The sequence below is a fragment of the Staurois parvus genome, unplaced genomic scaffold, assembly GCF_062004578.1.
Source record: "Staurois parvus isolate SC_StPar_1 unplaced genomic scaffold, SC_StPar_1.0 ptg001091l, whole genome shotgun sequence".
Taxonomy (NCBI): domain Eukaryota; kingdom Metazoa; phylum Chordata; class Amphibia; order Anura; family Ranidae; genus Staurois; species Staurois parvus.
The window spans coordinates 334,852-350,408 of record NW_028318887.1 but is presented as its reverse complement, the minus strand read 5'-3'; positions in this window follow the sequence as shown (position 1 = coordinate 350,408).

Sequence of the window (15,557 nt, the reverse complement as noted above, 5' to 3'; positions counted from 1 at the left end):
GATGGTCCGATCAGGTCCACCTGAAAAAACAGACAGGCGGACCTGACCAGTCTGCCTGTGTTAAAAGAGCCTTAGTGCTGCAATGTAACAATATTATTGTTTCATTCATATGCAGAACAAAAGGGGGATCTTTGATCTAAAGAATTCTAAAAAATATATGTTCCTATTAACCCATTAGGTAATCCTAACCAGCCCTTAACAAGTCAACCCCCCAGCTTTTTTTTTTTTCTTTTTAAAACAAATACGAATAAATGTGATTTTCTCAGTGTATGTAGAGAAGAAACTAGGGACTGACCAGGAGTTTGCAGCAGCAATTGTTTGGCTTCTCATGGGCAGCACAATGGGATCCGGCAGGATCTAGGACAGGTGAAAATCTGACTTTGGGGTAGGAGAAGTATCTTAAAAGATGTTTGAATAAAAGAATAGTTATCCTTTAAATACCATCTAAGGGCCAGTTCACACTACATACGGTTCAGTTGCTTTTTTTCTGCATCCAAAATGCAGAGAAAGTAGGTTATATGGTTGTCAAAGTCATAGTTCACATCAGTGCTTGCAGTTACAGTGCATTCCGGTTGCAGAAAAAAAATGTAGAACTATGCAAATAAGGAAATAATCACTTCTGGCACATATAACTAGAGATGAGCGAATCGAACTTGGCGAAGTGGAATTCGTTTTGAAGATTAGGAAAAATTCGATTCACGCCGAATCCGAAAATTAGCAAACTTCGGATGCACGAATCAAATTTTCCCAAAAATGGCGGCGACATGTGTGGCGACGGAGCGGGGATCTCTGGGAAGGCGCGCAGACAAGGCGCGCTGACCCATAATGCATTCATTCATGCAATGTGATCGCATTAGCCAATCAGCAGCAAGCCAGCCAGCACTGTGTAATGGTGGAGCTATAAATCGCGGCCATCTTAGAATTCTCCATTAGCCTCCGGTCATTCAAGAGAGACAGACCTGTCTGTATTAGGGACAGAGTTAGGGCCACAGAGACTTTAGGGCCACAGAATCGTTACTCAGGGACACAGAATCGTTACTCAGGGACACAGAATCGTTACTCAGGGACACAGAATTGTTACTCAGGGACACAGAATCGTTACTCAGGGACAGACACAGAATTGTTACTCAGGGACACAGAATCGTTACTCAGGGACACAGAATCGTTACTCAGGGACACAGAATCGTTACTCAGGGACACAGAATCGTTACTCAGGGACACAGAATCGTTACTGAGGGACACAGAATCGTTACTCAGGGACACAGAATCGTTACTCAGGGACACAGAATCGTTACTCAGGGACACAGAATCGTTACTCAGGGACACAGAATCGTTACTCAGGGACAGACACAGAATCGTTACTCAGGGACACAGAATCGTTACTCAGGGACACAGAATCGTTACTCAGGGACAGACACAGAATCGTTACTCAGGGACACAGAATCGTTACTCAGGGACACAGAATCGTTACTCAGGGACACAGAATTGTTACTGAGGGACACAGAATCGTTACTCAGGGACACAGAATCGTTACTGAGGGACACAGAATCGTTACTCAGGGACACGGAATCGTTACTCAGGGACACGGAATCGTTACTGAGGGACACAGAATCGTTACTGAGGGACACAGAATCGTTACTGAGGGACACAGAATCGTTACTCAGGGACACAGAATCGTTACTCAGGGACACAGAATCGTTACTGAGGGACACAGAATCGTTACTGAGGGACACAGAATCGTTACTCAGGGACACAGAATCGTTACTCAGGGACACAGAATCGTTACTCAGGGACACAGAATCGTTATTCAGGGACAGACACAGAATCGTTACTCAGGGACACAGAATCGTTACTCAGGGACAGACACAGAATCGTTACTCAGGGACACAGAATCGTTACTCAGGGACACAGAATCGTTATTCAGGGACACAGAATCGTTACTCAGGGACACAGAATCGTTACTCAGGGACACAGAATCGTTACTCAGGGACACAGAATCGTTACTGAGGGACACAGAATCGTTACTGAGGGACACAGAATCGTTACTGAGGGATACAGAATTGTTACTCAGGGACACAGAATTGTTACTCAGGGACACAGAATTGTTACTCAGGGACACAGAATCGTTACTCAGGGACACAGAATCGTTACTCAGGGACACAGAATCGTTACTGAGGGACACAGAATCGTTACTGAGGGACACAGAATCGTTACTCAGGGACACAGAATTGTTACTCACGGACACAGAATCGTTACTCAGGGACAGACACAGAATCGTTACTCAGGGACACAGAATCGTTACTCAGGGACACAGAATCGTTACTCAGGGACACAGAATCGTTACTCAGGGACACAGAATCGTTACTCAGGGACACTGAATCGTTACTCAGGGACACAGAATTGTTACTCAGGGACATCAGGGACACAGAATCGTTACTCAGGGACACAGAATCGTTACTCAGGGACACAGAATGGTTACTCAGGGACACAGAATCGTTACTCAGGGACACAGAATCGTTACTCAGGGACAGACACAGAATCGTTACTCAGGGACACAGAATCGTTACTCAGGGACACAGAATCGTTACTCAGGGACACAGAATCGTTACTCAGGGACACAGAATCGTTACTCAGGGACAGAGAATCGTTACTCAGGGACAGACAAAGAATCGTTACTCAGGGACACAGAATCGTTACTCAGGGACACAGAATCGTTACTCAGGGACACAGAATCGTTACTCAGGGACACAGAATTGTTACTGAGGGACACAGAATCGTTACTCAGGGACACAGAATCGTTACTCAGGGACACAGAATCGTTACTCAGGGACACAGAATTGTTACTCAGGGACACAGAATTGTTACTGAGGGACACAGAATCGTTACTCAGGGACACAGAATCATTACTCAGGGACACAGAATTGTTACTCAGGGACACAGAATCGTTACTTTCTGCTTCACAACCACTATTGTACGTTCAAAGAGTTAAATCCTGTTTTATGTTTGGGGTGCTTATTGAATTAAAGAGTATGTCAGACAACACGCAGAGGAGTGGCAGAGGAGGCAATGTTTCAGGAGCGAGCAGACGTGGCAGCAGAGGAAGGGGTCGAGGCAGCACTAGTCGCAGCCAGAGGCCAGTGCTCCTGGTGTCATCCAGCGGTCGTGTCTCCACCGACAACCCTGCCGTCATCGATTGGTTGGCTCGGTCGTCTTCCTCTTCCCAGGTCACCTCTGACACCTACAGCCAACGGTCGGTGGGTACGTCAGACACAACCGTTAGTTGGCATGGCCCGGGAGCAAGCCCACTGAAATCACGTGTCCTCTACCTGCCCCTGTCCTTTGGTGTTCCCTGACCAAGCGAAGTATCGCATGCTGTGGGCTCAGCCCCACTGTACAGTGAGGAAGAGCTAACAGAGCGCGGTCAGGAACGGGGGGAGACATCCGCCTCTTCAGCAGCCAGGCGAAGAAGTACTGGCGAGGAGAGTGGCTCGGTAGCCGGTCTAGAGACAGGTCTGTCTCCTGACCCACACGCAGCCGAGGGGGCTAGTAGTGACGCGGAGACCCTAATTGATGATGATGAGGCTGATCGCACTTGGCAGCCTCGTCGTCATCAGGCTATTGCTTCCGCATCATAAGGAGAAGAGGGTGCCAGCTTGCCAGCGAGCAAAACAGTCGGTGGGTTGCCCAGGAGGCAGCAGGGTCGCAGCAGTGTCAGTGGAGGCAAACGGCCACGGAGTAGAGCACCAGCTCCACTGCGGCCTACCACCATGGCCAGTAGTGGTGCCGGTGTGCACGGAGGAAGTAGCAGTCAGCCAGTGAGGGGTAGCGGGGGCAAAGTTTCCTACTCGGCGGTGTGGCAATTTTTCGTCAAGCCGCCCGAGGAAGTAAACGTAGCCGTATGTCGACTATGTGGCCAGAAAGTCAAGCGTGGCCAGGGGGCCCATGTTGGGACTACAGCGTTGCGTCAGCATATGCAGCGTCGCCATTCGGTGGCCTGGGAAAACCGTGATAAAGATACGGCGGTTCTGCCTGCCCCAGCCCCCGCTCCATCACCCGCTCCGTTACTTGCTCCATCACCCGACGTCAATCGCCCTCTATCAGCCAGTCAAGGCTCCAACACCTCTGCTGAGGGGAGTTGTCGCTCGTTGGCATCTTCCGCTCGTTCAGATGCTCCTTCTCCTGCTACTCCTCTTCACGGATTCCGTCAGCAGTCTTTCTTGGAATCCGTTTCCAAGAGACAACAGTTTGCGAGCACGCACCCGACGGTGCAAAAGCTGAACGTCCTCCTGTCCAAATTGCTGGTGCTGCAGTCCCTCCCTTTCCAAGTGGTGGACTCAGCACCTTTCCGAGAAATGATGGCTTGTGCCGAGCCGCGGTGGAGAGTGGCAAGCCGGCATTTCTTCGCCAAAAAGGCAGTGCCAGCCCTGCATTCACATGTAGAAGAGATGGTGGGCCAGTCTTTGAGCATGTCGGTCTCTGCCAAAGTGCACGGCAGCGCCGACGTGTGGAGCTGTAACTACGGTCAGGGACAGTACATGTCATTTACGGCCCACTGGGTGAACGTGGTGCCGGCACAGCCGCACCAGCAACTTGGACAGGTCATGCCGCTTTTGCCTCCACGTTTGCACGTCCTTGGTCCAGCAAAGATGTCCGCCTCTACCACCTCTTCTTCCGCCGTGTCCTCAGCCGCCACCACCGTGCCAAGTCCCATTACCCGACCGGCATATCACATGTGCAGGGCGCAACGGTGTCATGCTGTGCTGCACCTGGTATGCCTTGGCGAACGTAGTCACACAGGGGAGGAACTTCTGAGTGTAATGAACAGAGAAATCGACAGATGGCTGTCTCCGCGCAAACTGAAAATCGGAACCATGTTGACCGACAACGGAAAGAACATGGTGTCTGCTCTGCGTCAAGGAAGGTTGTGCCATGCGCCATGCATGGCTCATGTGTTCAATCTGGTTGTCAAGCGGTTCCTAAAATCCACCATCTCACTGCAAGACATCCTTAAAATGTCACGTAAACTTTGCATGCATTTCAGCCATTCCTACACCGCAAAGCACACCCTCCTTGAGCTGCAGCGGCAGAACGGAATTCCACAGCATCGCCTGATCTGCGACGTTGCAACAAGGTGGAATTCAACCCTACATATGTTAGACCGCCTTTACGAACAGCGAAAGGCCATCACCGATTTCCTGATGTTACAAGCGGATAAAGGTACTCCCCTGTGTAACTTAGATGTCAGCCATTGGCAGCTCATGCGTGACACCTGCCGCTTGCTCAGGCCCTTTGAGGAGGCCACGCTATTCGTGAGTCGGCAGGACTATGGGATGAACGACGTCATTCCTCTGTTGCACGTCCTGGAACAAATGCTGTTAACAATGGCTGGTCAGGGTGCGGTAGACGTGGTGCACAGATCTCACACATTGGTGCTCAGGAATTATTGAGTGAAATGGGTGGTTTTTCCACTCAGCGGACAGGAGTGGAGGAGCAGGAGCATCTGGTAGAGGAGGAGGAGGAGGAGACAGAGGACCCAGACGCACCGTGGCAGTATGCTGTGGAGATGGAGGCAGGGAGTCCCTCGCATTCCTTGGCACAAATGGCCCATAGCATGCTCGGTTGCTTGCGTAGCGACAGCCGAATAATAACCATCAGACAGAGGGATGACTTTTGGCTGTCCACCTTGTTGGACCCTCGCTACCGTTCAAAAATGGTGGCCTTTTTCACACCTGCTGAGAGGGAGGCCAAAATAAAGTACTATAAAAACCACCTATGTAGTCAGTTGGTCTCTGCCTTTCTGCGCCAACGTCCATCCTCAGACACTGTGGACCCTGTGCGCTCGCGTTCCGCTGCCATGGCAGCAGGGGAGGGGTGGGGTGGTAGGAGCAGTGGCAGCTCCACCAGCAGCGGCTGCCTCAGTCTGCAGTCGATGATGAGTAGCTTTCTTCACCAGCGCAGTGAGGAAACTACTAACCAGCCGCAGCAGCAGCAGCATCAGGTGGACCTGGAGCAGGACCTCAAACAACAGGCTCGGGCCTACTTGGACAGCACCCTGCCAACCGAGGTAGACAATCCCCTTGACTACTGGGCAACGAAACTTGACCTTTGGCCCCAACTAGCTGAATTTGCCCTTGAAAGGCTGTCATGCCCGGCCAGTAGCGTGGCATCGGAGCGCGTGTTTAGTGCGGCAGGAGGTATTGTAACTCCGCGGAGGACACAACTGTCCACCCAAAGTGTGGAGAGACTCCCGTTTGTGAAAATGAATCAGGCGTGGATTAGTCTGGATTTCAAACCACCAGTTCCTGACACAACTGACTAAATCCGCCATGAATCATGCCCCAAACATGTTATTATTTTTAACATAGGCCTCTGTATGGCCTTCAATTTAAGCTGCTTACGCTTCGCCACTCTGCCATGGGCCCCTGTACCGCCTCCTCTTGCTGCTGCCAGGTCCAGAGTGTGTCATGGGTCCCTGTACGGCCTCCCATTGCTGCTGACTTCATCGCCAGACTCTGCCATGTGCCACTTTCAGGTTTCCTTACACTGTTGGTGGGTTCCATTTTGTGATAGGGTGCTGTATGGCCTTCCATTGCTGCTGCCTCCACCGCCACCCTGCGCCATGTGCCTCTGTCGTCTGCTCACGCTGCTGACGGCTTCCGCTTTTTAACCGAGGCCTGTGTTTGGCTTCCGAATTCTGCTGCATCCACCGCCACCCTGCGCCATGTGTCTCTGTCGTCTGCTCACGCTGCTGACGGCTTCCGCTTTTTAACCTAGGCCTGTGTATGGCTTCAGAATAATGCTGCCTACACCGCCACCCTGCGCCATGTGCCTCTGTCGTCTGCTCACGCTGCTGCCAGGTCCATACTGATTCGACGACTATCAAGAGTCCAATGGCAGAGTGGCGGAGCAGAAGAAGCTTCAATTGAAGGCCATACACAGGCCTAGGTTTAAAAGTCCCTCACAGTTAATTCCAATAACGAACTCTACTCCTCCGTGCAATCTACTTACGAGACCCTGGGCAGGTCTGGGTCCAATTTGTGGTAGAGACTGGTTTTGTTCAGCCATGCTTGAGCGAGTAATAACAGGTCTGTGCTGCCCTTTGGTGTCTGGCTTAATGCGCACAACACTGAACGTACCAGCGTTTGTCAACGATTTGCCGTTAAGTGATGCAAACCCGCTGAACCACGTTCATGAGGAGCCGGTACAGGGGGCCATGAATCAGTATGGACCTGGCAGCAGCGTGAGCAGACGACAGAGGCACATGGCGCAGGGTGGCGGTGTAGGCAGCATTATTCTGAAGCCATACACAGGCCTAGGTTAAAAAGCGGAAGCCGTCAGCAGCGTGAGCAGACGACAGAGACACATGGCGCAGGGTGGCGGTGGATGCAGCAGTATTCGGAAGCCAAACACAGGCCTCGGTTAAAAAGCGGAAGCCGTCAGCAGCGTGAGCAGACGATAGAGGCACATGGCGCAGGGTGGCGGTGGAGGCAGCAGCAATGGAAGGCCATACAGCACCCTATCACAAAATGGAACCCACCAACAGTGTAAGGAGGCCTGAAAGTGGCACATGGCAGAGTCTGGCGATGAAGTCAGCAGCAATGGGAGGCCGTACAGGGACTATTAGTCGTCTCCCCACGCTGCTGCTGGGGGGACTTTTTAACATAGGCCTCTGTATGGCCTTCAATTTTAGCTGCTCACGCTCCGCCACTCTGCCATGGGCCCCTGTACCGCCTCCTCATGCTGCTGCCAGGCCCGTAATCTGCCATGGGCCCCCGTACCGACTCCTCATGCTGCTGCCAGGCCCGTAATCTGTCATGGGCCCCTGTACCGCCTCCTCATGCTGCTGACAGGTCCAGAGTGTGTCATGGGTCCCTGTACGGCCTCCCATTGCTGCTGTCTCCATCGCCACACTCTGCCATGTGCCACTTTCAGGTCTCCTCACACTGCTGGTGGGTTCCATTTTGTCATAGGGTGCTGTATGGCCTCCCATTGCTGCTGCCTCCACCGCCACACTGTGGCTCCACACTCTGGTTTTGGCCCCGTGACTGCCCAAATGAGTGAAGTGTGCGGTGATTCTAAGATCGACGGCACTCATCTGCATGTCATACTGACTGACAGTATTAGTTCTCTTCCCCAGCAGACTCCAAGGGCATTTAAATTAAAGGTACAGTGTTCTGCACTAATATAAAGGCTCTCTGAAGCCTAGAAACACCCTTTTTATAAGTTAAATTCGCAGCGAATATATTCGCCTCGAATCGAATTTATTCCGCGAATTCGGCGAATCAGCCGAATCGCATTTTTGAATAATTCGCTCATCTCTACATATAACGATCATCCTTAAAGAAGGTAAACACTTATCACAATGTGCCAGCTATAAACCGATAGCATTACTGAATATAGATACAAAACTGTATGCAAAAGTTATTGCTAACAGAATGAAATATTTAATGCCAGAATGGATTCATATAGCTCAAGTGTTGTTTATACCAGGAAGAGATAATGGTCGGAGGTCATTACTACTGTTACAAAAAAGCAAGAAGGAGAAATCCCCAGTTCTATTTCTGTCAGTAGATGCTGAAAAAGCATTTGACAGGGTAGACTGTGAATTTATGATGAGTACTTTAGAAGCGATAGGACTAGGACCAAAAATGATTAAATGGATAAAATCTTTATATAGTTACCCTTCTGCAGCAGTGAAAGCTAATGGCTCATTGTTGGATCCTTTTGATATGTACAATGGTACGAGGCAAGGATGCCCACTTTCACCACTTTTATTTGTATTATCCTTAGAGCCCCTGTTAGCAACAATACGGCAGAGTGTAGGTATAAAGGGATTAAAAATTGGAGATGTAGAACACAAAGTGGCAGCATACGCTGATGAAATGCTGTTTTATGTAGTAACCCCGAGAACAATATTTCCAAATCTTATGAGAATACTAAAACCAATCCACAAAAGGAACATTGGGGAACTGGAGAAAGTACAGAGAAGGGCAACCAAACTGATAAGAGGCATGGAGGAGCTCAGCTATGAGAAAAGAATAGAGGAACTGAATTTATTCTCTCTTGAGAACAGGAGATTAAGGGGCGATATGATCAACGTGTATAAATGCATCAGTGGTTCATATAGTGAACTCGGTGTAGAGCTATTCACCCTGAGGACATCACAGAGAACAAGGGGGCACTCTTTACGTCTGGAGGAAAAGAAATATATTCTCCAAACACGGAAAGGTTTCTTCACAGTGAGAGCTGTGAAAATGTGGAATAGACTCCCTCAAGAGTTGGTTCTGGCCAGCTCAGTGGATTGCTTTAAAAATGGCCTGGATTCTTTCTTGGATACACAGAAAATAACTGGTTACTAACATTTATAGGTAAAGTTGATCCACGGAATATCAGATTGCCTCTCGGGGGATCAGGAAGGAATTTTTTTCCCCTGCAGGAGCAAATTGGATCATGCTTTGTTGGGGTTTTTTGACTTCCTCTGGATCAACTGTGGGTATAGGATTATAACTTTTTTTTTTAATGGTTGAACTGGATGGACTTTTGTCTTTTTTAGCCAGACTAATTATGCAAGTATGTACAACACTATGGAGAACTATCAAATTTTAAAATTAATCTTTCAAAATCTGAGATATTAGATATTAGTGTATCGAAAATAGAAAGACAGTCTTTACAAGAAAAGTTTCCATTTACCTGGAGGGATAAAGAACTTAATTGTTTAGGAGTAAAGCTGACTCCATCATTAAAAAAATATATACCAGACAAATTATATACCATTATTGAATGAGATTAAGGACGAATTGTGGAAAATCTCAAAAAGATCACTTTCCTAGATAGGACGAATAAACATGCTGAAGATGGTGATAGTGCCTAAAATCCTGTATAAATTTCAAATGCTACCAATATATTCGCTGCAAATGTATTTTAGAGTTTTAAAAAGAATGATAATGAGATATATATGGTTAAATAAAAAATCTAGGGTGAAATACGAGGTATTATGTAAAGACAAAACAAATGGGGGTTTGAGCGTGTACATAATACACGGGGAAAAAGTTGGGTAGGGATTGAACAAATATTAAGTATCGGATGTTATCGGTAAATACTAGCACTTTGACAAAAATGTACTTAAGGTATGGGATTTAATTCACAAACAATATGGATGGGGCTTTAATTCACCACTAATAAACTTGAAGAAACACATTTTTTTCCACTGGGTAACATTAGTATAGCAGGAATTTGGATTAAAGATAGAAATGCACGATTAAATGATATTATGAGTAATGGAGAAATAGGCACGTTACAAGAGTTGAAACAAAGAAAGGACACGTCTTGATGAGTGGCGATACCACCAATTAAAGCACTTTGTTATATCTCTTCCACAACCATTAAGAGCGGCTAAAAATATGTATCCACTTGAGCAATTGTTAAACTCAGATGGAATGCAAAAACATGGTACTTCACGTATTTATAGGATACTTTCTATAACATCTGAACCGGCTATACCAGCATTTATGGGAAAAGGAGTTGGGAATGCAGAGTGAACAACAGAGAAGGAAAATATTTAGAATTGCACACAGAGCAGTGGATATGAATACTGTAGAGATGAACTATAAATTGATGACAAGATGGTATATTACACCTAGTAGAACCCATAAACAACACCCAGGGAATTCTATGTATTGCTAGTGGAGATGTGGGATGGAGGGTACAATAACACACATATGGTGGGGATGCCCCAAAATTCAGGAATTCTGGCAGGAGATAATACAACAAACAGCTGAGATTACAAGGGAAAATATATTAAAATACCCACGGGTATGTCTATTCCATAATACCGATCTAACAAAGAAGAATATAAAAACACGAAGCCCCGGAACGCACCAAAAATGCGTGTGCAAAAACACATCTGGACTGGGGTTCTATAGTGTTAACCAGCCCTAAGTCAATGACTTGGATAAAACATGCAGCAAGTAAAGTCAAAACTCCATGAACATGATCTACAGTATATGCTTGGTATTGGTAACTAAATCAAAATGTTGGGCCCTATCCCAACTTTTTTGGAATTGGGGTTGTACTTTGCCAGCTTTTTAAATAGCTTCCCCAACTTTTGTGAGATCAGCTTCAAAATTACCTTTTTGTTTTTTCTTAAAATAGTAAATTTTCTCAGTTTAAACATTTATTTTTTTTGTGAATATTTTATTGTGAATAAAATTTGGGTTTGTGAGATTTGCAGATCATTGCATTCTGTTTTTATGTAAATTTTAGACCACTGTGGGAACTTGCTTCAAAGTGGTAGAGCTTTTAATTTAAAGCACACAGCAACTCGCTTCTTTAAGGGCCCTTTTGCCCAATTTTATTTAAACAAATGTCCCATAACATAAAGCTTCCCACGCAGGGGTATCCACCATCAAACAAAACAACGATTCAGCCTCCTGGCTTATACTCAGCTTGATGTCTGTCTCCTGCAGACTTCTTCAAGAATTATGGCTCTTGCACACAGCTAGTCTCTAGCAGCCCCTTGCTGCTATTGGCTTCCACCTCTCCTTGATGGAGCCCTCCTGACTCCTGCCTGCCGGGGTGGAGCCCTCCTGACTCCTGCATGCCGGGGTGGAGCCCTCCTGACTCCTGCCTGCCGGGGTGGAGCCCTCCTGACTCCTGCCTGCCGGGGCGGAGCCCAGAACCCTGATCCTGACTCTCTGAAAAGGCCTGCACACACCTGTGCAATCAGTCTCCTGGCCATTCCCAAAACCTGGTCCCAGGATTGGAGATTTCATCCCTCCCAAATCGCTTCGAAATCTCCTGGCTCCAGCTCCCAAAATGGACCTTACAAACAAAGGAGGAACGTGAAAAGCCACGTTCCTCCTGGAGCCCCTCAACCTGCCTTGTTGAGAATCCTGGGTGACAGATTGCCACACTGTCACACCACATTCCAACTTTTTTTGGAAATGGGGGCTGTGTGTTTTCCAAGAGCACCAAACAAATGTCTAAGAGTATCTGATGTTATCTTTACACCATCATAAACACATCCATTTATTTCACTGGTATAAATTACCTCAGTGTAATTCTTAACAAACAGCAAACTATAGGTCTATCTGGCTATTAGCCCCATTGAGTCCTTTAAGCAGCAATAAGGTTACTAAGAGCTGATGAATAGTCAGTGTATTTGGCTGACAAAATGCATTGGCTGTACTGTGTTTTTCTGTTAACTTTATCAATTAAAACGTTTGATTTTTTGTTTGACACTCTCACTGAACTGCATCTACAAGGACTGCTAGAGTGACATGGCTCTAAGTGAGGTCTTTCACCACTTGAGAATTATGAAAGTAAGAGATGCAACACATCATTAAAACCTTCAACAAAGATTTTAGCAAAAATCCAAAGGTAATAGCTGGCAACGCAATGACTTTGTATAAATGTTCTTTATTGGTTACAAAAATGCAGGAACAATGCTCAAAATGCAATGCATTTCAGCTATAGATCCTGTTTCACAGGAAAGATTTTAGCACACATCTCCTATGCCCAGCTCCTCTCCCCTGCCACCATTATCAGCAATTAGTGACTGTGAAAATGACAGCTAATTGTCTTATCTTTACACTGCAGGAGTGCCAGCCAAAATGCAGCCACTACTGTATTGACACTTAAGGATAGTCTGCAAGTGTCACTAAGAAAAAAGAGTTAATCAATGTACTGCATTGTTGTATTTGCTATTTCATTATGTAGACCCAAGGCGAGCTGCACATGGCATCACTTAACAAAACTTTGATTTTTTTCTTTTTAGTAAAATGCATTCCTATTTTACCACTTATTAACCTTTAACCAACCCTAATTGTGATAGCTGCAATAGTTTTTTTTTTCCTTTAGCTTCACCTGGTGATCTGGCCAGTAATACACTTCTTGTCTTGGGCTGTCTTCACTTTTGATGGAGGAGCAACAAAGACATCCTTGGACAGCAGCATTGCCATTCTGGGAAGAGGGTAGCGTTGGATGCATACAAACGTTTTAAATAAAAAATACTGGGGTTGCCTTCTCATGTTTTAATTTTAATTGATGTCATCATCAGCTCACCGCAGCTTAAAAGAACACTGACAGAATGTCAGGGCTCCCAGGTATGACCAGAGGTGTGTGACTGAAGCAGGGAAACGCAGACCTCAGATATGTTCTAAACAATATAATTTATTAACACTAACAGTACAAACATAAACGCAGTGCAATACTAAAACATAATACGGTGCAAACAAACCAAACCAAACCACCCACAGATAACAGTATATACAAGCAAGCGTCGTCAGGCAGGCCGGGTCAATATCAATTGGGCAGGTAGGTACAGGGGGAGCAAGCGGAGAATGGTCGGGGTCACAGGCCAGGTTCAGCAGGTAGCAAGCAGCATAGTACAGAGGGTCAGGCAGAGGGATGGTCCGGGTCACAAGCCAGGGATCAGAACAGGTAGCAAGCAGCGTAGTACAGAGGGTCAGACAGAGGGATGGTCAGGGTCACAAGCCAGGATCAGAGCAGGAGAAGTCAGCAAAGGAACAGAAACAGGATGCAGGACAGATACAGGGCCCAGGACAAACACAACACCAAGGCAGAGTCTGCAAGTCTGGCCATCCCTTAAATACACCAGTATCATCAGTTCCAGGTGTTAGCTGGCTGAAAGGTTGAGTCTCTGATTGCTGGGAGCACCCGCTGGCCAGCCCTGGTACTGCAGATCAAAAGGCAGGTGAGTCCCACCATTGCTGGCCAGTCCATTCCTAACAGTACCCCCCCCTCAAGGAGCGGCCTCAGGACGCTCCAAACAGTCCTAGCTGGGCAAAATGTTCCACCGCCCGGGTCTGGCAACTGGCGGGATATCAAAGACTGGCACACCGGGCAGAACTCCGGGCAGCGGCACACCGGGCTGGACTCCGGGCAGAGGCACATCGAGCAGAGGCACACCGGGCAGAGGCACATCGGGCAGGACTCCGGGCAGAGGCACATCGGGCAGAGGCACATCGGGCAGAGGCACATCGGGCAGGACTCCGGGCAGAGGCACATCGGGCAGGACTCCGGGCAGAGGCACATCGGGCAGGACTCCGGGCAGAGGCACATCGGGCAGGACTCCGGGCAGAGGCACATCGGGCAGGATTCCGGGCAGAGGCACATCGGGCAGGACTCCGGGCAGAGGCACATCGGATTACCAGGCGAAGCAGCAGGCAGCGGGCCACCAGGCGGGGCTACAGGCACCGGGCCCCCGGGCGGGGCGACAGGCACCGGGCCCCCGGGCGAGGCGACAGGCACCGGGCCCCCGGGCGGAGCGGCGGGCACCGGGCCCCCGGGCGGAGCGGCGGGCACCGGGCCCCCGGGCGGAGCGGCGGGCACCGGGCCCCCGGGCGGAGCGGCGGGCATCGGGCCCCCAGGCGGGGCGACGGGCATCGGGCCCCCAGGCGGGGCGACGGGCATCGGGCCCCCAGGCGGGGCGACGGGCATCGTGCCCCCAGGCGGGGCGACAGGCATCGTGCCCCCAGGCGGGGCGACAGGCATCGTGCCCCCAGGCGGAGCGGCGGGCGCCGGACCCCCAGGCGGAGCGACAGGTCTCGGGCCCTCAGACGGAGCGGCGGGCACCGGACCTCCAGATGGAGCGACAGGTCTCGGGCCCTCAGGCGGAGCGGCGGGCGCCGGACCCCCAGGTGGAGCGACAGGTCTCGGGCCCTCAGGCGGAGCGGCAGGCGCCGGACCCCCAGGCGGAGCGACAGGTCTCGGGCCCTCAGGCGGAGCGGCGGGCGCCGGACCCCCAGGAGGAGCGACAGGTCTCGGGCCCTCAGGCGGAGCGGCGGGCGCCGGACCCCCAGGTGGAGCGACAGGTCTCGGGCCCTCAGGCGGAGCGGCAGGCGCCGGACCCCCAGGCGGAGCGGCAGGTCTCGGGCCCTCAGGCGGAGCGGCGGGCACCGGACCCCCAGGAGGAGCGACAGGTCTCGGGCCCTCAGGAGGAGCGGCGGGCGCCGGACCCCCAGATGGAGCGACAGGTCTCGGGCCCTCAGGCGGAGCGGCGGGCGCCGGACCCCCAGGTGGAGCGACAGGTCTCGGGCCCTCAGGCGGAGCGGCGGGCGCCGGACCCCCAGGAGGAGCGACAGGTCTCGGGCCCTCAGGCGGAGCGGCGGGCGCCGGACCCCCAGGTGGAGCGACAGGTCTCGGGCCCTCAGGCGGAGCGGCAGGCGCCGGACCCCCAGGCGGAGCGGCAGGTCTCGGGCCCTCAAGCGGAGTGGCAGGTGCTGGACCCCCAGGGGGAGCGACAGGTCTCGGGCCCTCAGGTGGAGCGACAGGTCTCAGGCCCCCAGGCGGGGCGGCGGGCGCCGGATCCCCAGGCGGAGCGGCGGGCGCTGGACCCCCAAGCGGAGCAACAGGTCTCGGGCCCCCAGGCGGAGCGGCGGGCACCGAGACACCAGGCACGACAGTGGGCTCCGAGTCAACTGGTATGACCGCAGGCACTGGGTCAGACATTGGATGGTCTGGCTGGACAGCGGGCATCGGGTCACCAGGCATCAGGTCATTTGGCTCGACAGCGGGCACCGCGTCATCTGGCAAGG